We start from the raw sequence: 25,655 nt of genomic DNA, 5'->3' as shown, positions 1-25,655 counted from the left end.
ACAACATGAATATAAACCAAAACATTAATAAGACATACTACAAAGACTATCAATCCTGATTTCCATAAAACAGGAGATGTGTCTTCTTTCCTCTGATGGCAAGGCATATGCAAACGTTGAGATATTACATGCTAAAGCAGAAAAGGCAAATACTGTACAACAGAGGTAGGTAAGTAAGGACCTACCCTACTAGGGCGGGGCAGAGTAAAAAAATAGGGACCAGGTCAAGGTGCATGATGGGTTAATAAAGAAAAACTTGCCCAAGTCTGCTGTGTTTCGACAGTCAGCCAACTCTTATTGCTAAATAACATAAAAGGGTATGTTCTGAGCAAATTGTTCATGACTCTGAACCGAAGGTCTCTTTAGGAAGGGAATGATATTGTCTAGCAAGAAATGTTTAGTTGTTATCATACAATGTAGTTTAGCCAGTGAGTCAGATTACCATAAAGGTTGTAATAAAATATATGCAATTTCACATTCAGGACACGGTTTGGTATATAAATACAAGAGTAGTTCATCTGATGCTTCTGGCACAAATGTAATGTTTAAAAGTAAATTCAGTCCTCGTACCAGGTCCTGTAATTTCCAAATAAATAAGTAAAAACATACAAACAATAATCACAGTACTAGTTCATATATTTCCCTCACTACTAAAACTGTACAGATGAAATTTAATACTGCAAATCTTATTTCTTGAGTTTTGAATCATTGCAAATATACCATGTCTAGCTTAAAACATCTAAGGGTGGATGTCCACAAGATTAGCACAAAAAAACGTTTTTGCTGAGTGTTATATAAAGTGCAGAATAATGTGAGATAAGCAGTGATTTGCTGAGACGTATTGTTGCAATGGGAGTTTGGCAAACTTGCAAACCAGCCTCCTGATAAGAGAAGGCTACCAGAAATTTCAAAGTGCTTAGAAGGAAACAGGTAAGATAAAAATTGTGTTGTGAATTGCTTGAGGTAACAAAGCAAGGTTCCATACTAGGGGAAGTTATGTGGGTGTGGGTGGGGGCAGCTCTATGTGACTACAGATAACATGCCTTGAAATTATTCTGCTCTCTCCTTTATGCACTGATTTAAAAACAGGCTCTTAGTCCAGGATTTACTAGTCTTATCAATCATATCGGGGTTAGAAAAATATTCTAGGACGTCTAGCTCTAACATGGTCTGTTTGGTGTAGATGAGTCATGGAATTGTTAATGAGTTATTCAGCTCTATGCTTTCTTGTAATAATAGTCCTGAAAAGGCTGCCTCTGTTGAAAACCAAGTTTTAAGCCATATTCAAGGAGGTGCTAATTGTGTGGTATCTCACATATAATTTATCCCTAATGCAGTATGAAACATGTATATAGCAGTGCTCATGGGAACAGAGAGGAATGTGCATAAGAACATATTTTCCTCTCTTTGAAGAGCACTGTGTTGAGAGTGACCCTATACTTCCACCCCATATAGAGCTAATGGGATGCATTTGTTCCTATACATCTGCAACACCTCCTTCAAAGATCTGTGACTCAGCTTAATGTCAAAATGGAAAACTGCCTCTAATAGCCTCGTAAACTGCTGAGATTTAATATTTATCAAGTGTCCCCAGTACAATGAGGTATCAAACATAATTCTCAAATAATTAAGGGGGTCATTCTAAGTCTGGCGGGCGGCAGAGGCCGCCCGCCAGACTTCCCCCCTCCAAAATACCGCTCCGCGGTCGCAAGACCGCTGAGGGTATTTTGGCTTTTGCACTGGGCTGGCGGGCGACCGCCAAAAGGCCGCCTGCCAGCCCAGTGCAAAAACCCTTCCCACTAGGACGCCGGCTCAGAATTGAGCCGGCGGAGTGGGAAGGTGCGACGGGTGCAGTGGCACCCGTCGCGTATTTCAGTGTCTGCAATGCAGACACTGAAATACAAAGTGGGGCCCTCCCAGGGGCCCCACGACAACCCATACCGCCATCCTGTTCCTGGCGGGAGAACCGCCAGGAACAGGATGGCGGTATGGGCTGTCAGAATCCCCCATGGCGGCGCAGCAAGCTGCACCACCATGGGGGATTCCCAGGGCAGCGGAAAACCGGCGGGAGACCGCCGGTTTTCCACTTCTGACCGCGGCAAAACCGCCGCGGTGAGAATGCCCCGCGGGGCACCGCCAGCCTGTTGACGGTGCTCCCGCCGACCCTGGCCCCGGCGGTAAGGAACCGCCGGGGTCAGAATCACCCCCTAAATGTAGTAACCTTACTAACCCCCACCCCACCGATAAAATGTAAATCAGATTTTGCATTACTTGGACCACTGACCATAATAAGAGATTTATTAAAGTTTATGTTTAAATCTAAATGACTCATAAATGTTGTGAATGCATATAATAAAATCTGAAGGGGATTTGCTCTTCTAGCAAGAAGTACCAAGTCATCCGACTATAGCAAAGTTGGTATAGGGCATTTACCAGCTTGGGGCACATCAGCGCCATGAAGTGCAAGAAATGTTTTCATTCCATTAATGCAGAATAAAAACTAAAATGGACCTTAGATACACCCTTGCTGTACACCACACTCAGAGCTCACTGAAGCTGTATATTCTATGGTAAGGCCATATCTAATTCTAACTACAGCGTCCTATGTCATTTTTTCAGTTGGATAATCAGAGCCTTCTCCACTCCAATGGTTTCTATCATAACACATAGTTTGGATCTGTTAATATTGTCAAAAGCAAAGGGGACATCCATAAAGGCCATTTGTAAATAACCTCCCGTGCCCTTGAAATACATCCCTAGTATTCAAGTAAGATGTAAGGATTGTTCTACTGTACCAAAGCACTGGCCGAAAACCATATTGAATCTCTAATAGGGCAGAATTTCTGTTAGCCCTGTCCTCCAATCTTATTAGGAAGACTCATCCCACTATCTTATAAATTGAATCAAGGAAAGAAATTGGTTGATGACAGAGTTACTTGTATCCTCTTTTTCATAAATGGGGACTATGACTACCTTCTTAAATGCTGCTATAGGGGCACCTTGAGTTACTGCGTGCAGAACATTGGTAATAATTGGGGCTCAGAGAGTGACATTTCTTTAAAATGTTCGTAACAATTCTATTCTTCCCTCATTGCCCTAATAATTGCAACTCATATATTTTATTGTAGATTTTGAATCTTTTCAATAAATGTATTGAAAACCATCCTGCAGCTTTTCATTGGCCTCTCTGTGTGTTTCAGACCTTTTGTTAACAAGAAAAAGAGGTAAGATTTGTTGACCACAACTTCCCTAAGAGGTGAATGTGCATCATGCATCAGGCTGCCATAAATCACCTTTGCTTTCTATGTTTGGGTGAGGTGCTGCTATCTAGCTGAAAGGGTCTGGGCAACAGCTGCCAAGACGGTGTGGGATTGCCTCAGTCACCCACAAGCGGTGGTGCTGCTGCCTGAATTCAGCAGTCTTGTTCCGATAATAAGAGTCCTACGACATGGCACTGCCAATGTTGTAAGGAACTAATTATACAGGCCTCCTGGGTATCTCAGTCTCACACAGGCTAAAAGTCCCCTAAGTACCATTATAAAGAGACGTCCGTGGTCTTAGGGAAAAACCTCCTCAGCTGAATAGGGAGCACCTATCTAGGCTGTAGGTTGTTCAAGCTTGAACCTTAAACGGATTCACCTGTTGGTGTTCAAAACTCTGATACCTATTATTTTAATATGGCACAACCAATAAATATCCCAGAGAACTGTAGACAAACAGGCATACAGTTGCTTTTAGCTACATACAGAATAGTGGATGTACCACATCAATACAGAGTATACTAATATTTAGAAATACCTTTAAAATATCAAGAACACCAAGACTGGTTCAATGGCGTCCTCCTACATGTAATACAACCTGTTAGATTAGGTCCTTTAAACAATGCGGAACACCCAGGAGAACAATGGCCACATATACACCACATCCCAATGTGCAGGCTATGCAAGTAGCTGAAGTACTCACATTATACAATGAGCTAGTAGCAATATATAGATGCAGAATACAATTCGTAATGCAGACTCCAAAGAGGACTGCTCCAGCTATAAATCAATTGGCCATTATAGGGATAAATCCACAAACTGTCCATTCAATAATGGGAAAAGCACCCACTGTGTGGGAGAAGATTCTGTTCTGGGTTGCGCAAAGGACAAACCAGCTGGAAGCAGTGTTTCCTCATATGGGACCCCAAGATAAACATAGAATTCTCACAATGTGCTTACCATTTAGAATGGTTCACTCAATAAAGGGCTGCGCAAATTGGGGCACAGTCTTTGCCGCAATAGATACCACTACGCAAATTTACTAGAAGTGATAAAACAAATTCAAAATGAACATGGGGCATCCTGGACTTGGGGATGAAATGTATGCACTATTTTTACACAGTATCCTCAATTATGTTAAGTCATATCAAAGGGGAAGCAGCAGCACTGGTGATTTGCCAACGGCTCTGAGAGGTTCCTCAGCGGAATCAGGAGCGCGAGCTGGCAAATAATATTTCCAAAGCTTATCCTAGTATAGGTCGGGATAGCTTGGGAGGCCACACCAACTAAACCTCAATTACAGAGTACTTCCACTAAAAAGGAGCGCTAAGCAAGCACAAGAGAGTTCTAATTAATGCTGGGATGAACAAAAACAAATCAAAGATAGAAAAACGCAAAGAGGAAAGCCTCCACCACATGAGACCTCAGAGAAACAATACAAACTCAGAAACAGGGAAACTTTAAAAACACCCGATAGATATCAATATACTGACAGTCGCCCATTTTGTTCCTTCCAGGACAAACTGTATAAACAGAGAGAGGAGGGTGAGAACATTGAAGCGACTACGTGAAGCCGAAAAATGCCCCACAATGTTCCTCAGGAACTCACAAAAAAGGAAGAGAAACTTCCACAGCAAAAGACCCAATTTAAAAAGAAAAAGGTGGCAGCAATATCAGTCAGGGATGCCACTCGTATTGAACGGTGTTGAAGAACAGGACGTGGGCAGTGACTCTGCTAGACAGTATGCCAGAGGTCAGGGTATGACACCAGAGTCTTATAGATCTTCTGGATGTGACAGTGACTAACAACTTCCTTGAAGTCAAAACAGAGGACAGGCACGTCTCCCCACCCGACAGGGTATACATATTAAATATTCAGATTGAGGGAGACATAGCGCGCACAATTAAAGTTATCTTCTGCAGAAGATTAACACTACATTATGATATTTTACTGGCAGAAACCTTTTGGGCACCTGAATTTGTCTGCCTGCTCCCACAAGGGGAAAATGTCATTTTGCTTCCTTTCACGGTACTGGCTCCAGACATAGGAAAGGAAGCCTATGCTGCAGACTGGGCTTCGTGACCTCGTAGGGTGGGAAAGAGATTCCCCCTACCACGTAATACCAATTAGATTAACTATGCAGATTCAGCCTCAATATCCAATTAAACATGAAGCTAAAGCACTCCAGACAACCTGAGTGCCAGGGAGTAATAGTAATAGGTTAATAATAGGTATTTCTAGGTTAGTAATAGGTTGTTCTGCAATGAAAACTCGCTACTCCCCGCAGCAAAGCCTGACCATTCATACAGAATAGTCTCAGCTTACAGACATTTAAACAGTCATACACACATATTTGTAACACAAAATACACAAAGCACAGGACTTATGAACAATATAGTGCATATAAAATACAAAGCAACCCTGGACAATTCCAATTGATTTTTCTGCCAAAATCTAGTGCCTGAAAGCAGTGATTTAAGCGCCTTAAGTGCACTTGGTTCTCAGAGGCGCTTTTGCTGTTTACCTCAAGGGTATGAAAACAGCCCTGGGGTGTTTTCTGCCCAGGTAACATCAATATTACATGATATTGATCCAGAGGCACTGTCCTATGTGCTTAACATCTCAGAGATGACGACATCAATCCACATTTGACCCAGGTGGATCACATTAATTTAGGATTCGCTGCCCAAGGTTATACATTAAATTTTCAAGAAATTGTCCTATTCCTGGGATAAAAATATCTGACAAGGGCAAGAGTCTAGCCCAACTCGCTCTAGAAAAATGCGCGCACCTTGAACCTCTAAACACCAACAAGAAAATACCGTCATAGATGGGTGTCTTTAATTTTGGCAAGACATACATTCCTGACTGTGCATAATGCATAAAACCACTTTATGATTTAATTCATCCAGACTTTTCAAGCAAACACTGGACACCAGAATAGGCATGCATTCTCAGAGCTTTACCACAGGACATGCTAGAAGGACAACACTTACACAAACGTGACAACAAAACAGATTTGGTCATTAGAATAATTCCTGGTGCCATCAGGTTCACCTATGTCACATTTAATGAGGGGGACACGGTACCCATAGCATACAAATCATATTTGTACTCTAATGCAGAGCAACGATTTGCACCAATAGAAAAAATACTGACTGCTGTACAGATTGCTGTCCTTAAGGACAGACCACTTGCCCAAGGAAAACGCATTATTGTCGTTACCCCAGTACCAGCCCTTGAGGCGGTTACCAAAGCTAGCATTCTAAAAGCCAAATAATTAGATCCCCGTTGGATTCAATGGACAACCCCCCAGACTGCCACTGATGTTGATTATGTTTTTAACCCAAACTACTGACCCAAGAATTTCTTCAATATGAACTTGAATACCCTGTGCCCTCTAATATAATGCATCTTGATCGATAAAAAGCAATCATTTACACCAATGGTTCATCACAACAAGCTGTAGGTACTAAGAGGGGTAATAATGGGATGGCACACTTCACCTTGACCATACCTACGCTGCACGCAGACCCTAGGGGACTGCACAGCACAACTTGCAGAGCTTAAGGCACTAATTCTGACACTGGAACATATGGATCGTGAACAGCCTACATTGATTGTGTTTGATTTGTAATACTGTGTCAAATCCTACAGTGATTATCTACATCATTGGCGAATGAACGGTTTGGAGACTCAAATGCGAACATCATCAAACACAAAAACTTGTGGGGGAGGGGAGCAGATTTTTAAGGACAGACTACCAACAGCTCATGTAGTTAGTTCATACATTGGGCCATCAACATGTAGAAACACTTCGGCTGAAGAAGCTGCCAAATCCGCAGTACTCATGGCTTCTGATGCTGCAATTACTTGTTCTCATATGAGATTGGATAATGAGACATTGTCTGCTGTGAAAGATTTGGCTGATGGCAACCCTTTACCAAAAAGAATACCCTGTAAAATATACCTACCACCTCAGTGCCCAAAATACTGCATTGGCAACTATCTCAGGGGTGTGTAATCATGTGATCCGCAATGAGGACCAGATTTGCAAGTCTTCATCAGGACATATGCAGTTCCAGCATTCCACTCAAACCAGGGCCTTGCTTTTGCCTCCAGGGCATCCAGAGACACCATGGCAATGATGGGTTTTCACCTCCATTTCTCATCTCCATATCATCCCGAGGGACATTCTGTTGAGGAGCGGAAAAACTAAGACTTAGAGCAATCCTTAACAGTAAGAGTATTAGTTTATTTCTTGCAGTTCGCTGCATCACCTAAATGGGGTCCAGATAGCACTAAATAATCTGCCCAGAAGGTCCCTTGAAGGACGCATACCTTATGAGATCCACTTGGGATACCTATGTATGTCCCAGATTTTGATGGCCCTGGCACGGTGGAAGCAGAAACACCTTTTGACATAAATTAACGTGTTGCTGTTTTACAGGAAATCCAGCAATTCCATGATGAAAATTAATCTGTCTATGCTGCCCCCTTGGGAATGAGGGATTTGCCAACAACATCTACCAACTGGGTTCCTAAAGCTGGGGATCTAGTATGAGAAAAGATTGCTGTGTTGAAAAAGAAGTGTGGCTTGTCTTTTAGAGCACTGGTTAAAGTCCTGGGAATACACGGTACCAGAACTGTCATCATACCACCGCTGCCTGGTTTCATTTGACGTCGAATTTCACTATGTGGCTGATCCTGCACAGAAGACCATGAGGAATCCTGAAAAGTTCCCTAGCCTCCCTTACTATCCAATGGGATACACCTCCTCAAGCACTCAACAATGTTTCTGCACGTACCAATGCTACAATTGTCTCCCCAACCTTGGAAAGGGCGAAGTATGAACTTCTGTTACTTCCTGTCACCACTTCACTGACAAGAAACATCCAAAACATAGACCTTTACTAATACAATTTAACAAAAAACAGATTACATTATTTATTATGAAACACCACCACTGGGTCAATCTACCAGTTCCTCTGCATCTGCGACTGCACCTGTCTCAGAACACGTATGCTTTACAACTGGCTTAAAAACAATTGTTTAGTTCATCCATGGTACTACCTATGGATTCTGCTGACATTGCTTGCCTTTCTGCTGTAGATTGGTTTTGTAATTGTTTTCTTTTTACTGATAAATGGCCTCTATCTTCCTGAATGCTCTGCTGTTGAACTGGGGGATGAAGTTTTGACACCTCACCTTTCTTCCCATAAGATCCGAAGAAACTTGTCCCTTGTGAACAGTTCATCTGTTCCGATATCTGATGGCATTGCGAGGGATAAAGTACAGTTTGGTATATTTGGACCTACTGAGGTCATTCAAATTCCATATGTCTTCAAAGTTTCAATGGATGGTATTATTACACCTGGGATTGTTTCTTATGACTGGGATGTTAAAACAGTTGATTCCATGCTACTGAGCTTGAATATTATACTGTATTTGAAAGAGAAGATGTATATGTAAACACAGCGAATTGTGGGGAAATTTATGTTACCTTCATTATGGACATTAGTTTCTGCACCGAGCTAGAACCCTGAGATCAGATAATAATTACACACAATGGGAGCATTGTCTGAATCCACCAGTTGTGAGTTCCAAAACATAAGTCGAAAAGATTGCATTTTTTTACTAGGCCTGATGTTAAGAATGCAGAGTCATATTACTTTAACTTACCTCCTTCTAAAGTGAGAAAAATATTGCTAACTAACAAAAAATTTATCTATTTTAGTTCCTTTGCTCTTCAGCTGACGTTGAGGGCTATGAGTTTTGGAAAAACACTGTTGATTTGAAGAGTGTATGGGGAACACGAGACTGACAAACACATGGCAGTGAAGCTTTATTTAGAGCATGCCTTATTTCTTTACAAATGATATTTCTGAATGACACAGTTCAGCAAACAACTTGCCTGGGGTTATCAAAAATTAAAGAACTGAATGTGCACAGTATCCTGACACACCTAAATTTAACAACTGGCAGCCACTTTTAAATGTCAATGAAAAGCAGCTCACTAATTGGGTTCAGAATGGTACCTTTAATTCCTCACTTTCACGTCCTGGTGGGTGGTTATTGTGGTCAGTGGACACAAATGGTTGTCAGGCACGTTTTGCAAATCTCACATGCAGGTTCAGAGCACGTCTACGGGACCCTCTCTACGTCACAGCACAACACTCAGGTATAATGACAATATATATATTGTGGGTAAACTTTACCAACAGTGGCTACGTTCTTTCACATTAGTAGCTGTCAATGAATACCTTAGTCTCCATTCAGTAGACACTGACCTACAAGACTTCTTGTTGGGTCCTAGAAAGCCATTCTCATATTGGTTTTTATTTGCAGTTTGGAAGCTTTTGCAAATGGTAGCTGCTGCACGTTTAAGGCAGATTGATAAAGAAAACATAGAAAAAGCTCTAGCTGTTGTCGATAATGATATGAACACATTGTCCAAACGAATTTACATGCTAAAAAACATTGTGCTGTCTGAAATAGGCATCATTCAAAATGACATGTTGACAGAATCAACTTAGGTCCATTATGCAGCTGGGTTGGGCATTGCAGGTTCTTAGAAATGGCCGCATGCTTTGGCAACATGTTAATTCTACAGAGTTATTTGCTATGTTCAATTTGACAAGTCAACAACAGACAATGATTAAAAAAGAAGTGAGTTACTTCATGCTTAACACTGAAAAATTGAAAAAGTTGCCTTTTACTGTATCGGAAATTCCATTGGCAATATAGCTAATACATGGGGTGATTAATCTGCCCATTTCAACATTTCAGTTCACCAAGTTTTTGAAACATTTGCAGTTAGCAGATTTGAGTGGTTAGGGGACAGTTACATCCACGAGGTGTGAGAGTTACCTTTTGATTACAAATGTATGTGGTCTTTCTTAGCAGACGCACATGTGAGACGGCTGTTAGTCATGCTATGATTTGTAAGCAGGTGTCCTTGCATGGCACTTGTAATGCGGCCATAGGGAACTTGGCTTGCTATCTGAAGGATACTCTTGTCACTCTGATTTGCCCAGTATTTTAGATACTTTCAAACTGAAGTTATGTGATGCTGATTAGTGAAGGCTGTTGCAGGATGAAGCCTGGGATCCCCTATGTGATTCTGGTTTCCCAAATTGTAACTTGCTACGGCCATTTGTAATTTACCCCCATACGAGAGATTGAAGTAGCACATCAGTGACCACACACTGCTTCTTCAAATATACCAAATATATATTTTGACAAGCTGAGCATACTAAAGGCGCTATTGTTTCGAAAACATGTGGCTCTGATATCAGCCAGAGAGCCCTATGACCTCCAACTAGCAAGGCCATCCGTAGAGATACAGTCCTTATTAAATACAAACTTCCCTAAACATTTTGGAGAGTTTGTGGATAGGATTTGCAACACATCTTAATCTGTGGGAATTGTGCACTTTTCTAAGGCTGTCGGTTCTGGATTTGTTAGCACCTTCCAGACTATTTAGAGTGAGACCTTCAGCTATCCATTCACTCTTTTTGAGTGTCTTTGGTGGATTCCCAATAACTTTGGCATTGACTAGCGGCATCCTGTTGTTGCTATATGTTGATATGCAATGGCTGTCCCATCTCAGCAAAACAGAGTAATGCAGCTCCCACCAGCCCACCTGTCTCATGGTCGCGTCATGCAGTACTTCATAGCTACATTGCTGGAGGAACTAGAGCCGTATTGGTCAATGACATTCCAACCAAAACTGAACTGTGTGTAGTCTATTTTCCATTGCTTGTAGTGCTTTGAGTGTGCACCAAAGGTGTGTTTCGCTGTGCAGCCTATGCCTTCTGTGGACGTAGATATGTTAACTATCTCAATGAGGGTTCATTCACTGACATGCCCATTGAGACTACAGTTGATACACAAGGTGTTAGAAATGGGGTCTCTGGCTGGCAGTCAGTTTGCACTCTGTCCAAGCAGGGACCCTCAATCTAGTCAGGGTAGAGGAGAAACACACCTGGTTAACCCCTGCTCGCCACCTTGGAAGCTTGGCACGGGCAGGTAGGCTTAACTCGGAAGCAATGTGTAAAGTATTTGTACCAACACACAGAGTAAAACAGTGAGAACACTACAAAATGGACACCACACCAGTTTAGAAAAACAGATAATATTTATCTAAATCAAACAAGACCAAAACGACAAAAATCAAACATACACAAGTCAAGATATGAATTTTAAAAAGAATAAGAGTCTTAATCCTTAGAAAACAGAGAGAATGCTGTTGTTACACAAAGTACCTGGTCTGCGTTAAAAATAAAGCTGCACGGGCGAGCGTGTGTCGAAAAAGGCCAGCGATGCGTCAATTTCTCATTTACAAGCGAGACCATGAGTTGTTCCTTCTCCTGTCAGATCGGCATGCGTCATTTTCTCCCTCCCACAAGACAGTGTTGCGTCAATTCCCAGACAAGCACCTCGGGTCCAGGCAGGCTTTACGTTGATTTTTCACGCCCATCGATGTTGCGTCAAAATCCGATAGCACGGAGTCAGACAAACGTGTTACGTGGGGTTTACGTCATTATAAGCTGCAGCTGGCGGGTGTTGTGTGTCGTTTCTCCAGCGGCGATGTGTCGATCTTCCAACTGCAATGCAGGTGGAGTGTCGATTTCAGCAGCGAGGCCAGCGGCGTGTCACTTATCAGCCACGTTGCGGTTGGTGTGTCAAACATTTTCCCGCACAGCGGTTTTTGGGTGGATTTCAGTCCTTTTTCACCAGCTTCACCTTTAAAGGGCACAGAGACAGGTTAGGGCACCACTTAGCAGGGCAGGAGTCTCAGCAGAGAGTCCAGGTGCTGGCAGAGAGAATTATTTGATGTCCCTGAGTCTTCAACAACAGGAGGTAAGCTCAGTTCAAGCCTTTGGAGATTCTTCACCAGTGGGAAGTCACACAAAAGTCAGTCTTCGTCCTCCCTCAGGCAGAAGCAGTTACTGCAGGCCAACCCAGCAAAGCACAGTTACAGGCAAAGGGGCAGTAATCCTCCTCCAGCTCTTCTCTTTGTCAAAGATTCCTCTTGGTTTCAGAAGTAATCTGATTTTCAGGGATTTTGGGTCCAATACTTATACCCCTTTCTGCCTTTGAAGGATGCCTACTTCAATGGGAAGTCTCTGTTCTTCACAATATCCTGCCTTGCCCAGGCAGGCCCCAGACACACACCAGGGGGCTGCAGACCCACTAGTAGCATTGGATTTAGAGGCCCTAGGAACCTCTAGTGCAGTTCACTAGGGACGTACTAGTAAATCAAATATGCCAATCACAGAAAGCCAATTACACATATAACTTACACAGAGGACACTTACACTTAAAGTGTCCAGAGCAAACAAAACAGCAAAAGCAGAGTCCGGCACACAGAAACAACCTGGGAAACAGAGGCAAAGAGTTAGGGAAGACCACTCCAAGGATGCCAAGTCTAACACAAGGCATCTTATGAGCTACCACTTGTGGAATTCCTGGCTCCTTCTACATCTGCCACTGTGGCCCCCTCTGGCGGTCCCATGGTTGAGGAATCTGCACACATATGCACTGTGGATCCTTCAGTTAATGCACTGTTTAGCTTGCCACTTGTTGAGGTGGAATCCTTCTTGGCGTCCATCACCACTGAAGGCATCGGAGATTTCCTGTAGGACCATAATTATTGCTGAGATTCGATCATTGGCATTTTTCAATTACTAAATTTACCTTTAAATTGGCCTGTTTGTCTACTTCAACATTTTGATCTTTTTTATGTATATTTTAATATGCTTTTAGTATTTTAGTTTTAGAACATTATAATTTTAGAATCTGCACTCTTGTCCTGACAATGGGGAGGGTATTGTCGGTTCATTTTGCACCTTGCTTGGGCAAGGGCACACATACTTTAGCTTAGCTAAACTTAGGCCTGCTGAATGTGTCTTTTAACCTATATATGTGCTCTAATTTCATTTATTCATTTTAGTTAGCCTACGGTTCAGTGGGGATATTTAATCTTTTCCTAATCAGCTGTGATTCTACGAAAGCATTGTTAATATTTCTGTGCATGACATTTTACCATTGGCAAGGCTGACGAGAACAGTACATAATAATCCAGTTAGTATTGTCGCGACAAGGGTACGTAAACAGTCCGACACTTAAGCACATGCCCACATCAGGCCTATTTCACAGAACAAAATATGTTTCTTATAAAAACATTGTACAGGCCAAAGGAAAAGAGGGCGGTCATTTCGGCCAGGATATTCATCCACACTGTATGCCACTTCACTGCTGACCTCAGCCCGGTCTCTAAAACCAGCCAAGGAGACAGCTGACAGACCCCTTTTTTCAGGTAATGGGGGTGAGTTCTCATCTCATGGACTAAGTACTGACAGATTGGGCTATCACCGCTATGCTCTCATTTAGGAGCTAGGGATGAGGTAGGATTCCTATGTACATGTTATTCCAATATGCTTGAGTTGTTTATTTTCTCCTTGCTGGTTATAACAATCCTAATCTTACTATGTCTCATTGCCATATAATTGCAGCTCATATATTTTAACATAGATTGCAGTCTTTTCAATAAATGTATTGAAAACCATCCTGCAGCTTTTCTTTGGCCTATGTGTGCTTATGAGACTTTTTGCTAACGAGAGAAAGGGGTCAGATTTGTCTAACACAACTTCCCTGAGATGTCACGGAGTGTCATGCGTCAGGCTGCCACAAATCACCTAAGCTTTCTAAGTTTGGGTGAGGTGCTGCTAGCATGCTGAAAGGGTCGGGTCGACAGCTGCTAAAACGTAGTCACCCACAAGCGGCGGTGCTGCCGCCCCAAATCCAGCAGTCTCCTTCAAATAACGAGAGTCCTACGACAATAGTTTAGGTTAAATGGTTCTTAGCCCTCTTGTCCTTTTTATCAATGCAAAATGTCAAAGGAATGACCCCTGACCATGGAAGCCTTAAAGCTCCACTAGTGAGTAACACAACTTTTGTGGACAAAACGTAGTGTATTGTACAATTTGGATGGAATACCGTTTGAAATATTGTACTGAATTTGCAATGTGGAACTCTTGTTGGGAGAAATCAGGGTATTTTCTACCTCCTTCAAGTGGGTCCTACTGTAGGGGATTAGACATTATCTTCTGTATGGGAGAACATATTTAATCCGTGGGAGGAAATGGACACCATCTTGATGTGAGCACTGACTGCATTTGCAAGATGCCCAAGCACCAAATCCGCAGAAATAACCAGTTTTGGGATGGAGTACCCTAGAATACCCTTTGGTAGCCTGGCCAAGGCAGCAAGGCATTTCCCACCAAAGGTGTATGTGGTGCATATAAACAGCAAACCAATCAATAGTATTGTAAAAGAAATCAAAAACTTAAAACATATCAATTTAATAAAGTAAAACTGGTGCACACTTAGGAAAAATAAATGAAAAGATTTTTAAAAAGTATGGGGTAAAAATGATGAACTCGCTGAAGAATAGGGTCAAAGTTAGTTCAAATTCATTCACATTGGCATTAAAGTACAGTGTGAATGAGTTCAGAAAGTTGGACCACACATTCCCTGATTAAAGTGGTGTGAAATCAAAATCGGCTTCATTGTTCTCTCTTGTTTTCTCTACTTTTTTCTTCTTTAGTATTTATGTTCCTCCAATACTTTGCCTATGTTTCTTAGGAAAAGGGGAATAGATAACATTCATCTATCTAAAAACAGACATTAATTATATCCAAATTACTTTGTTTTGCGTCTCTACTCAGAGGTAACAGGTGAATATTTGTTGGTAGATTTGACAAATTTGCTATAGGATCACTTCTTATTCATATAAATTAACAATACTGTTTATGTATAAATCTGACTATTACATTTACTTTCCGTTTAGAATAATAAAATGATACACTATAATTATCCAGAAAAACAAATGTTGACATGTATTACATACTTCTAGCTATAAATGTCATTTTCAACTATTTCTTCTGGTGTTTGATGCAAGGCTGCATCTCATCATGCTGATAATAATGGCTTATACAGTTTGCAGTCTCCATAAGTCCAATTTATCTGTCATCCTGGGGCACACAAACACATACACACAATTTATATACACAGACCTACATATATATCTATATATAAGCATACATATACATATATTTACTCTAAAAAAACACAACTTGAAGTGTAGGTATAGTGAAGTGTTGAATTGATATAAAACTAACATTTAAAAACAAAACGAAACACTGAAAACCACTGACATTCACAAGTTATAGTCAGGGCCACTAGAATTATGTGATTGTGTGGCCATGTCAATTTTTTCATAATAATAGATTTGCCACATTTGACACATAGGCGGTCATTCCTGAGCGGGAACCGACAGAAGACCGTACCGCGGTCAAAAGACCGCGGCGGTCATTCTGAGTTTCCCGCTGGGCTGGCGGGCGACCGCCAGAAGGCCGCCTGCCCGCCCAGCGGGAAACCCCCTTCCACGAGGATGCCGGCTCCCCCTCGGAGTCGAAGAAGTGCGACGGGTGAAGTTGCACCCGTCGCGATTTTCAGTGTCTGCCACGCAGACACTGAAAATCTATGTGGGGCCCTGTTAGGGGGCCCCTGCAGTGCCCATGCCAGTGGCATGGCACTGCAGGGGCCGCCGTGGAGGATTCCCTGGGGCAGCGGGAAGCCGGTGGGAAACCGCCGGCTTCCCTTTTCTGACCGTGGCTTTACCGCCGCGGTCAGAATGCCCCCGGAAGCACCGCCAGCCTGTTGGCGGTGCTTCCTCCGTCACCTACCCTGGCGGTCATAGACCGCCAGGGTAGGAATGACCCCCATAATCCATTACCTGCTGCATAATCTGCTAACTTTAATAAAAATAAAAAATAAAGAAATTGTTTCTAGCTTAAAAGGTTCAAAAGTTACTAAAAATGCAGTGACACATTTTGCTGCACAGTGGATCGGTCGTTGCAAATGTGGACTGGTTACCTTTCTGTAGCTTACTGCTAAATTTGAGTGTTAAACTGGTACTGCAGAGGTGAGACTAATGCCCAGACATTGTTAACAAGATTAAAAATGACAAAATAATGCTATAATACTATCACAAAATGTGCCGCATAATTTGCCTTTCTTAACACAAGTTACCCAACCCCACTGCCTAATGTGGCCCTCCTTTCCACATAATTCAAGTGGCCCTGGTCATAAGCTAATTACAACTTATACCAGCCATGCACCGCTAATAACCTTGTATATTACACCACTCATGATATTTTAAATAACATCATTGATGACATCACTAATGGCATTTCAAATGACATCACTGATATCACCACACACATATACATCATAGAGTTAGTGAGTGTACAATTGGGGCCAAAGTATGAAAATAGCCTAAGCCATAGAGGCCAGTGTGTTTGTGTATCTTGAAAGTTACATTGTGCACCATTTACAAAATCTCTAAAGTTTGGGATGCAAGTATTATTCTGTGTTTTTTGTAGTTTTATATAGTGCAAATCTGGCCCAAAGGCATTAGAGTGCTTTACATGAGCGCCAGATCACATTAAACAGAGCAGATGTTTTTGTCAGACACAGGGAAATTAAGTTATTTGTTAGAATCAGAGGATGTTGAGCCAACTCTAGGACTTTGATATGCTCATGTTAAACAAACTAAAGGGTGAGCGCACCTGATGTGTCTTGCAAAGGTATGTTTCAATGTAGGTTTTGGCTTAAAGAAAAAGCTTTTTCCCAAAATAAATTGGGAGAATGGACAAAGCTTCTGTGGACAATGGAGTACCCACCAGGAGGTATCTGTGCATGTACTTGTGTTAAATAGTATTAATACAGACACATTTGCGTAGCAAGGACATTTATAAGTTGTGGATGTTTATTTTCTGTACTTTGTAGAAGATTTAGAGGCAATGCATACTGAATATTTCAGAATGTAGGGGTGTCCCAATTACAGGGGGTTTATTTAATACTTGAGAGGTAAGCAGGGCTGTAATATTGTATGACACTGCACCCAACTAAGGAATGTGTTTGGTGTCTTATACCAAACTACGGACAACTGCCAATGGGGGCTGGCAAAAGGTGTCTTTCCAGTTGCAAATTCTTACCTGTAAACACCTTGACATACAATTGTGGGTCATGTGTAAGTGGGTAATCCTGTTAAGGTGAATAAACAAATTGAACCGCAACAGGTGTACTGTGTTGAATTTCTTCAAGTCCACAAACCCTATAGGATGCTGTCACAATGAATGGATGATGTCATTATTGATGTTATCAATGCTGTAATTTGATAAGCATCAGTTTTCTCATAAATAATGTCATTTAACATGTCATGGGTGATGTAATATTTGAGGTCATAAGCAGTGCATGGCAAAGGCGCAAGCTACAGTTAGCTCAGTTAAGTACAACTTGCAAATTTCAGTAGGTTTTTTGTTTTTAAAATCATTTTTAAAATCAATTTAAACTTATTTTTTTCAGCGAATTTCTGTAAGCAAAGTTACCATAGTTAACTTTGACATTACTTTAAACTTTTTTCAGTGAATTTCTGAGTTCTATTACTCATATTCAGCCAAATGTTCTGCTGTTCAGGGGGCTGGCGAAGGGGCCCTATGCGCCACTCCCATAGCCACACAATCCCCGACTAACCACATCGTTTGACTGTATGCAGTTTGGGGATGCCAGCAAAGCATGGACTCTGGCCAGGCCCTGCATTCAACTCCGCTGCAAACCCCAACCGCTTCTGCGCACAGCTGTGCACAACAGTTGTTTGGATGCTGGCCCTACACCCAACCCTGTGAGGACCCCTTTACTTTGAAAGATTTTTTGCAGTCTTCACTCTCACTGTGAAAGCTTTTCTTAGTAAAGCTAACTCACAGGTGGGCCCACACAGGATCCCATGGGAGTACCACAGGACAAGTGGAATTACTTATTTTATTGTTTTAAATTTTGGTCCTAGGCATGGCTCTCTCTGGGTCCCCCAATGACTGCCTGTAGGAAAGTACCATCTTGCCTGGCATGTTACCCCCATATTTCACTGTATATATGTTGGTTTAGTCTATGTATCACTGGGACCCTGCCAGGCAGGGCCCCAGTGCCCATAAGTATGTGCCCTGTATGTGTTCACTGTGTGATGCCTAACTGTCTCACTGAGGCTCTGCTAACCAGAACCTCAGTGGTTATGCTCTCTCTGCTTTCCAAATTTGTCACTAACAGGCTAGTGACTAAATTTACCAATTCAAATTGGCATACTGGTACACCCATATAATTCCCTATTATATGGTACTGAGGTACCCAGGGTATTGGGGTTCCAGGAGATCCCTATGGGCTGCAGCATTTCTTTTGCCGCCCATAGGGAGCTCTGACAATTCTTACACAGGCCTGCCAGTGCAGCCTGAGTGAAATAACGTCCACGTTATTTCACAGCCATTTACCACTGCACTTAAGTAATTTATAAGTCACCTATATGTCTAACCTTCACCTGGTGAAGGTTGGGTGCAAAGTTACTTAGTGTGTGGGCACCCTGGCACTAGCCAAGGTGCCCCCACATCGTTCAGGGCAAATTCCCCTGACTTTGTGAGTGCGGGGACTCCATTACACGCGTGCACTATCCATAGGTCACTACCTATGTACAGCGTCACAATGGTAACTCCGAACATGACCATGTAACATGTCTAAGATCATGGAATTGTCACCCCAATGCCATTCTGGCATTGGAGGGACAATTCCATGATCCCCCGGGTCCCTAGCACAGAACCCGGGTACTGGCAAACTGCCTTTCCGGGGTCTCCACTGCAGCTGCTGCTGCTGCCAACCCCTCAGACAGATTTCTGCCCTCCTGGGGTCCAGGCAGCCCTGGCCCAGGAAGGCAGAACAAAGGACTTCCTCTGAGAGAGGGTGTAAAACCCTCTCCCTTTGGAAATAGTTGTGAGGGCTGGGGAGGAGTAGCCTCCGCCAGCCTCTGGAAATGCTTTGATGGGCACAGATGGTGCCCATCTCTGCATAAGCCAGTCTACACCGGTTCAGGAATCCCCCAGCCCTGCTCTGGCGCGAAACTGGACAAAGGAAAGGGGAGTGACCACTCCCCTGACCTGCACCTCCTAGGGGAGGTGCCCAGAGCTCCTCCAGTGTGTCCCAGACCTCTGCCATCTTGGAAACAGAGGTGTCTGTGGCACACTGGACTGCTCTGAGTGGCCAATGCCAGCAGGTGATGTCAGAGGCTCCTTCTGATAGGCGCTTACCTCTCTTGGTAGCCAATACTCCTTCCTAGGTAGCCAAACCTCCTTTTCTGGCTATTTAGGGTCTCTGCTTTGGGGATCTCACCAGATAACGAATGCAAGAGCTCACCAGAGTTCCTGTGCATCTCCCTCTTCATCTTCTGCCAAAGGATCAACCACTGACTGCTCAGGACGCCTGCAAAACCGCAACAAAGTAGCAAGACGACTACTAGCAACCTTGTATCGCTTCATCCTGCCGGCTTTCTCGACTGTTTCCAGGTGGTGCATGCTCTGGCGGTAGCCTGCCTCCTCTCTGCACCAGGAGCTCTGAAGAAACCTCCCATGGGTCGACGGAATCTCCCCCCTGCAACCGCAGGCACCAAAAGACTGCATCAATGGTCCTCTGGGTCCCCTCTCAGCACAACGAGCGTGGTCCCTGGAACTCAGCAACACTGTCCAAGTGACTCCCACAGTCCAGTGACTCTTCAGTCCAAGTTTGGTGGAGGTAAGTCCTTGCCTTCCCACGCTAGACTACATTGCTGGGTACCATGTGATTTGCAGCTGCTCCGGCTCCTGTGCACTCTTCCAGGATTTCCTTCGTGCACAGCCAAGCCTGGGTCCCCGACACTCTAACCTGCAGTGCACAACCTTCTGAGTTGTCCTCCGGCGTTGTGGGACTCCCTTTTGTGACTTTGCGTGGACTCCGGTTCACTCTTCTTCCAAGTGCCTGTTCAGGTACTTCTGCGGGTGCTGCCTGCTTCTGTGAGGGCTCTCCGACTTGCTGGGCACCCCCTCTGTCTCCTCCTCCAAGTGGCGACATCCTGGTCTCTGCTGGGCCACAGCAGCACCCAAAAACCCTTACCGCGACCCTTGCAGCTAGCAAGGCTTGTTTGCGGTCTTTCTGCGTGGGAACACCTCTGCAAGCTTCATCGCGACGTGGGACATCCATCCTCCAAAGGGGAAGTTCCTACTCCTCTTCTTTCTTACAGAACTCCAAGCTTCTTCCAACAGGTGGCAGCTTCCTTGCACCCTCAGCTGGCATTTCCTGGCCTCCTGCCCACTATCGACACTGTCGCGACTAATGGACTTGGTCCCCTTGTCTTACTCAGGTCCGGAAATCCACTGTTGTTGCATTGCTGGTGTTTGTTCTTCCTGCAGAATCCCCCTATCACGACTTCTGTGCTCTCTGGGGGTAGTAGGTGCACCGAGCTAGAACCCTGAGATCAGATAATAATTACACACAATGGGAGCATTGTCTGAATCCACCAGTTGTGAGTTCCAAAACATAAGTCGAAAAGATTGCATTTTTTTACTAGGCCTGATGATAAGAATGCAGAGTCATATTACTTTAACTTACCTCCTTCTAAAGTGAGAAAAATATTGCTAACTAACAAAAAATGTATCTATTTTAGTTCCTTTGCTCTTCAGCTGACGTTGAGGGCTATGAGTTTTGGAAAAACACTGTTGATTTGAAGAGTGTATGGGGAACACGAGATTGACAAACACATGGCAGTGAAGCTTTATTTAGAGCATGCCTTATTTCTTTACAAATGATATTTCTGAATGACACAGTTCAGCAAACAACTTGCCTGGGGTTATCAAAAATTAAAGAACTGAATGTGCACAGTATCCTGACACACCTAAATTTAACAACTGGCAGCCACTTTTAAATGTCAATGAAAAGCAGCTCACTAATTGGGTTCAGAATGGTACCTTTAATTCCTCACTTTCACGTCCTGGTGGGTGGTTATTGTGGTCAGTGGACACAAATGGTTGTCAGGCACGTTTTGCAAATCTCACATGCAGGTTCAGAGCACGTCTACCGGACCCTCTCTACGTCACAGCACAACACTCAGGTATAATGACAACATATATTGTGGGTAAACTTTACCAACAGTGGCTACGTTCTTTCACATTAGTAGCTGTCAATGAATACCTTAGTCTCCATTCAGTAGACACTGACCTACAAGACTTCTTGTTGGGTCCTAGAAAGCCATTCTCATATTGGTTTTTATTTGCAATTTGGAAGCTTTTGCAAATGGTAGCTGCTGCACGTTTAAGGCAGATTGATAAAGAAAACATAGAAAAAGCTCTAGCTGTTGTCGATAATGATATGAACACATTGTCCAAACGAATTTACATGCTAAAAAACATTGTGCTGTCTGAAATAGGCATCATTCAAAATGACATGTTGACAGAATCAACTTAGGTCCATTATGCAGCTGGGTTGAGCATTGCAGGTTCTTAGAAATGGCCGCATGCTTTGGCAACATGTTAATTCTACAGAGTTATTTGCTATGTTCAATTTGACAAGTCAACAACAGACAATGATTAAAAAAGAAGTGAGTTACTTCATGCTTAACACTGAAAAATTGAAAAAGTTGCCTTTTACTGTATCGGAAATTCCATTGGCAATATAGCTAATACATGGGGTGATTAATCTGCCCATTTCAACATTTCAGTTCACCAAGTTTTTGAAACATTTGCAGTTAGCAGATTTGAGTGGTTAGGGGACAGTTACATCCACGAGGTGTGAGAGTTACCTTTTGATTACAAATGTATGTGGTCTTTCTTAGCAGACGCACATGTGAGACGGCTGTTAGTCATGCTATGATTTGTAAGCAGGTGTCCTTGCATGGCACTTGTAATGCAGCCATAGGGAACTTGGCTTGCTATCTGAAGGATACTCTTGTCACTCTGATTTGCCCAGTATTTTAGATACTTTCAAACTGAAGTTATGTGATGCTGATTAGTGAAGGCTGTTGCAGGATGAAGCCTGGGATCACCTATGTGATTCTGGTTTCCCAAATTGTAACTTGCTACGGCCATTTGTAATTTACCCCCATACGAGAGATTGAAGTAGCACATCAGTGACCGCACACTGCTTCTTCAAATATACCAAATATATATTTTGACAAGCTGAGCATACTAAAGGCGCTATTGTTTCGAAAACATGTGGCTCTGATATCAGCCAGAGAGCCCTATGACCTCCAACTAGCAAGGCCATCCGTAGAGATACAGTCCTTATTAAATACAAACTTCCCTAAACATTTTGGAGAGTTTGTGGATAGGATTTGCAACACATCTTAATCTGTGGGAATTGTGCACTTTTCTAAGGCTGTCGGTTCTGGATTTGTTAGCACCTTCCAGACTATTTAGAGTGAGACCTTCAGCTATCCATTCACTCTTTTTGAGTGTCTTTGGTGGATTCCCAATAACTTTGGCATTGACTAGCGGCATCCTGTTGTTGCTATATGTTGATATGCAATGGCTGTCCCATCTCAGCAAAACAGAGTAATGCAGCTCCCACCAGCCCACCTGTCTCATGGTCGCGTCATGCAGTACTTCATAGCTACATTGCTGGAGGAACTAGAGCCGTATTGGTCAATGACATTCCAACCAAAACTGAACTGTGTGTAGTCTATTTTCCATTGCTTGTAGTGCTTTGAGTGTGCACCAAAGGTGTGTTTCGCTGTGCAGCCTATGCCTTCTGTGGACGTAGATATGTTAACTATCTCAATGAGGGTTCATTCACTGACATGCCCATTGAGACTACAGTTGATACACAAGGTGTTAGAAATGGGGTCTCTGGCTGGCAGTCAGTTTGCACTCTGTCCAAGCAGGGACCCTCAATCTAGTCAGGGTAAAGGAGAAACACACCTGGTTAACTCCTGCTCGCCACCTTGGAAGCTTGGCACGGGCAGGTAGGCTTAACTCAGAAGCAATGTGTAAAGTATTTGTACCAACACACAGAGTAAAACAGTGAGAACACTACAAAATGGACACCACACCAGTTTAGAAAAACAGATAATATTTATCTAAATCAAACAAGACCAAAACGACAAAAATCAAACATACACAAGTCAAGATATGAATTTTAAAAAGAATAAGAGTCTTAATCCTTAGAAAACAGAGAGAATGCTGTTGTTACACAAAGTACCTGGTCTGCGTTAAAAATAAAGCTGCACGGGCGAGCGTGTGTCGAAAAAGGCCAGTGATGCGTCAATTTCTCATTTACAAGCGAGACCATGAGTTGTTCCTTCTCCTGTCAGATCGGCATGCGTCATTTTCTCTCTCCCACAAGACAGTGTTGCGTCAATTCCCAGACAAGCACCTCGGGTCCAGGCAGGCTTTACGTTGATTTTTCACGCCCATCGATGTTGCGTCAAAATCCGATAGCACGGAGTAAGACAAACGTGTTACGTGGGGTTTACGTCATTATAAGCTGCAGCTGGCGGGTGTTGTGTGTCGTTTCTCCAGCGGCGATGTGTCGATCTTCCAACTGCAATGCAGGTGGAGCGTCGATTTCAGCAGCGAGGCCAGCGGCGTGTCACTTATCAGCCACGTTGCGGTTGGTGTGTCAAACATTTTCCCGCACAGCGGTTTTTGGGTGGATTTCAGTCCTTTTTCACCAGCTTCACCTTTAAAGGGCACAGAGACAGGTTAGGGCACCACTTAGCAGGGCAGGAGTCTCAGCAGAGAGTCCAGGTGCTGGCAGAGAGAATTATTTGATGTCCCTGAGTCTTCAACAACAGGAGGTAAGCTCAGTTCAAGCCTTTGGAGATTCTTCACCAGTGGGAAGTCACACAAAAGTCAGTCTTCGTCCTCCCTCAGGCAGAAGCAGCTACTGCAGGCCAACCCAGCAAAGCACAGTTACAGGCAAAGGGGCAGTAATCCTCCTCCAGCTTTTCTCTTTGTCAAAGATTCCTCTTGGTTTCAGAAGTAATCTGATTTTCAGGGATTTTGGGTCCAATACTTATACCCCTTTCTGCCTTTGAAGGATGCCTACTTCAATGGGAAGTCTCTGTTCTTCACAATATCCTGCCTTGCCCAGGCAGGCCCCAGACACACACCAGGGGGCTGCAGACCCACTAGTAGCATTGGATGTACAGGCCCTAGGAACCTCTAGTGCAGTTCACTAGTGACTTACTAGTAAATCAAATATGCCAATCACAGAAAGCCAATTACACATATAACTTACACAGAGGACACTTACACTTAAAGTGTCCAGAGCAAACAAAACAGCAAAAGCAGAGTCCGGCACACAGAAACAACCTGGGAAACAGAGGCAAAGAGTTAGGGAAGACCACTCCAAGGATGCCAAGTCTAACACAAGGCATCTTATGAGCTACCACTTGTGGAACTCCTGGCTCCTTCTACATCTGCCACTGTGGCCCCCTCTGGCGGTCCCATGGTTGAGGAATCTGCACACATATGCACTGTGGATCCTTCAGTTAATTCACTGTTTAGCTTGCCACTTGTTGAGGTGGAATCCTTCTTGGCGTCCATCACCACTGAAGGCATCGGAGATTTCCTGTAGGACCATAATTATTGCTGAGATTCGATCATTGGCATTTTTCAATTACTAAATTTACCTTTAAATTGGCCTGTCTTGTCTACTTCAACATTTTGATCTTTTTTATGTATATTTTAATATGCTTTTAGTATTTTAGTTTTAGAACATTATAATTTTAGAATCTGCACTCTTGTCCTGACAATGGGGAGGGTATTGTCGGTTCATTTTGCACCTTGCTTGGGCAAGGGCACACATACTTTAGCTTAGCTAAACTTAGGCCTGCTGAATGTGTCTTTTAACCTATATATGTGCTCTAATTTCATTTATTCATTTTAGTTAGCCTACGGTTCAGTGGGGATATTTAATCTTTTCCTAATCAGCTGTGATTCTACGAAAGCATTGTTAATATTTCTGTGCATGACATTTTACCATTGGCAAGGCTGACGAGAACAGTACATAATAATCCAGTTAGTATTGTCGCGACAAGGGTACGTAAACAGTCCGACACTTAAGCACATGCCCACATCAGGCCTATTTCACAGAACAAAATATGTTTCTTATAAAAACATTGTACAGGCCAAAGGAAAAGAGGGCGGTCATTTCGGCCAGGATATTCATCCACACTGTATGCCACTTCACTGCTGACCTCAGCCCGGTCTCTAAAACCAGCCAAGGAGACAGCAGACAGACCCCTTTTTTCAGGTAATGGGGGTGAGTTCTCATCTCATGGACTAAGTACTGACAGATTGGGCTATCACCGCTATGTTCTCATTTAGGAGCTAGGGATGAGGTAGGATTCCTATGTACATGTTATTCCAATATGCTTGAGTTGTTTATTTTCTCCTTGCTGGTTATAACAATCCTAATCTTACTATGTCTCATTGCCATATAATTGCAGCTCATATATTTTAACATAGATTGCA

The 25,655-nt window shown here is 43.1% G+C and overlaps 1 protein-coding gene across 5 annotated transcripts in view; it reads right to left on the bottom strand.

Moving 5' to 3' along the window:
• The window catches only part of PAK5 (p21 (RAC1) activated kinase 5), an 864,076-nt gene that overhangs the window by 1,496 nt on the left and 836,925 nt on the right, over positions 1-25,655 (bottom strand). The gene's annotated exons all lie outside the window — the stretch shown is intronic.

The sequence above is a fragment of the Pleurodeles waltl genome, chromosome 5 (genome assembly GCF_031143425.1).
Source record: "Pleurodeles waltl isolate 20211129_DDA chromosome 5, aPleWal1.hap1.20221129, whole genome shotgun sequence".
Taxonomy (NCBI): domain Eukaryota; kingdom Metazoa; phylum Chordata; class Amphibia; order Caudata; family Salamandridae; genus Pleurodeles; species Pleurodeles waltl.
This window is presented reverse-complemented; position numbering and strand designations above follow the sequence as displayed.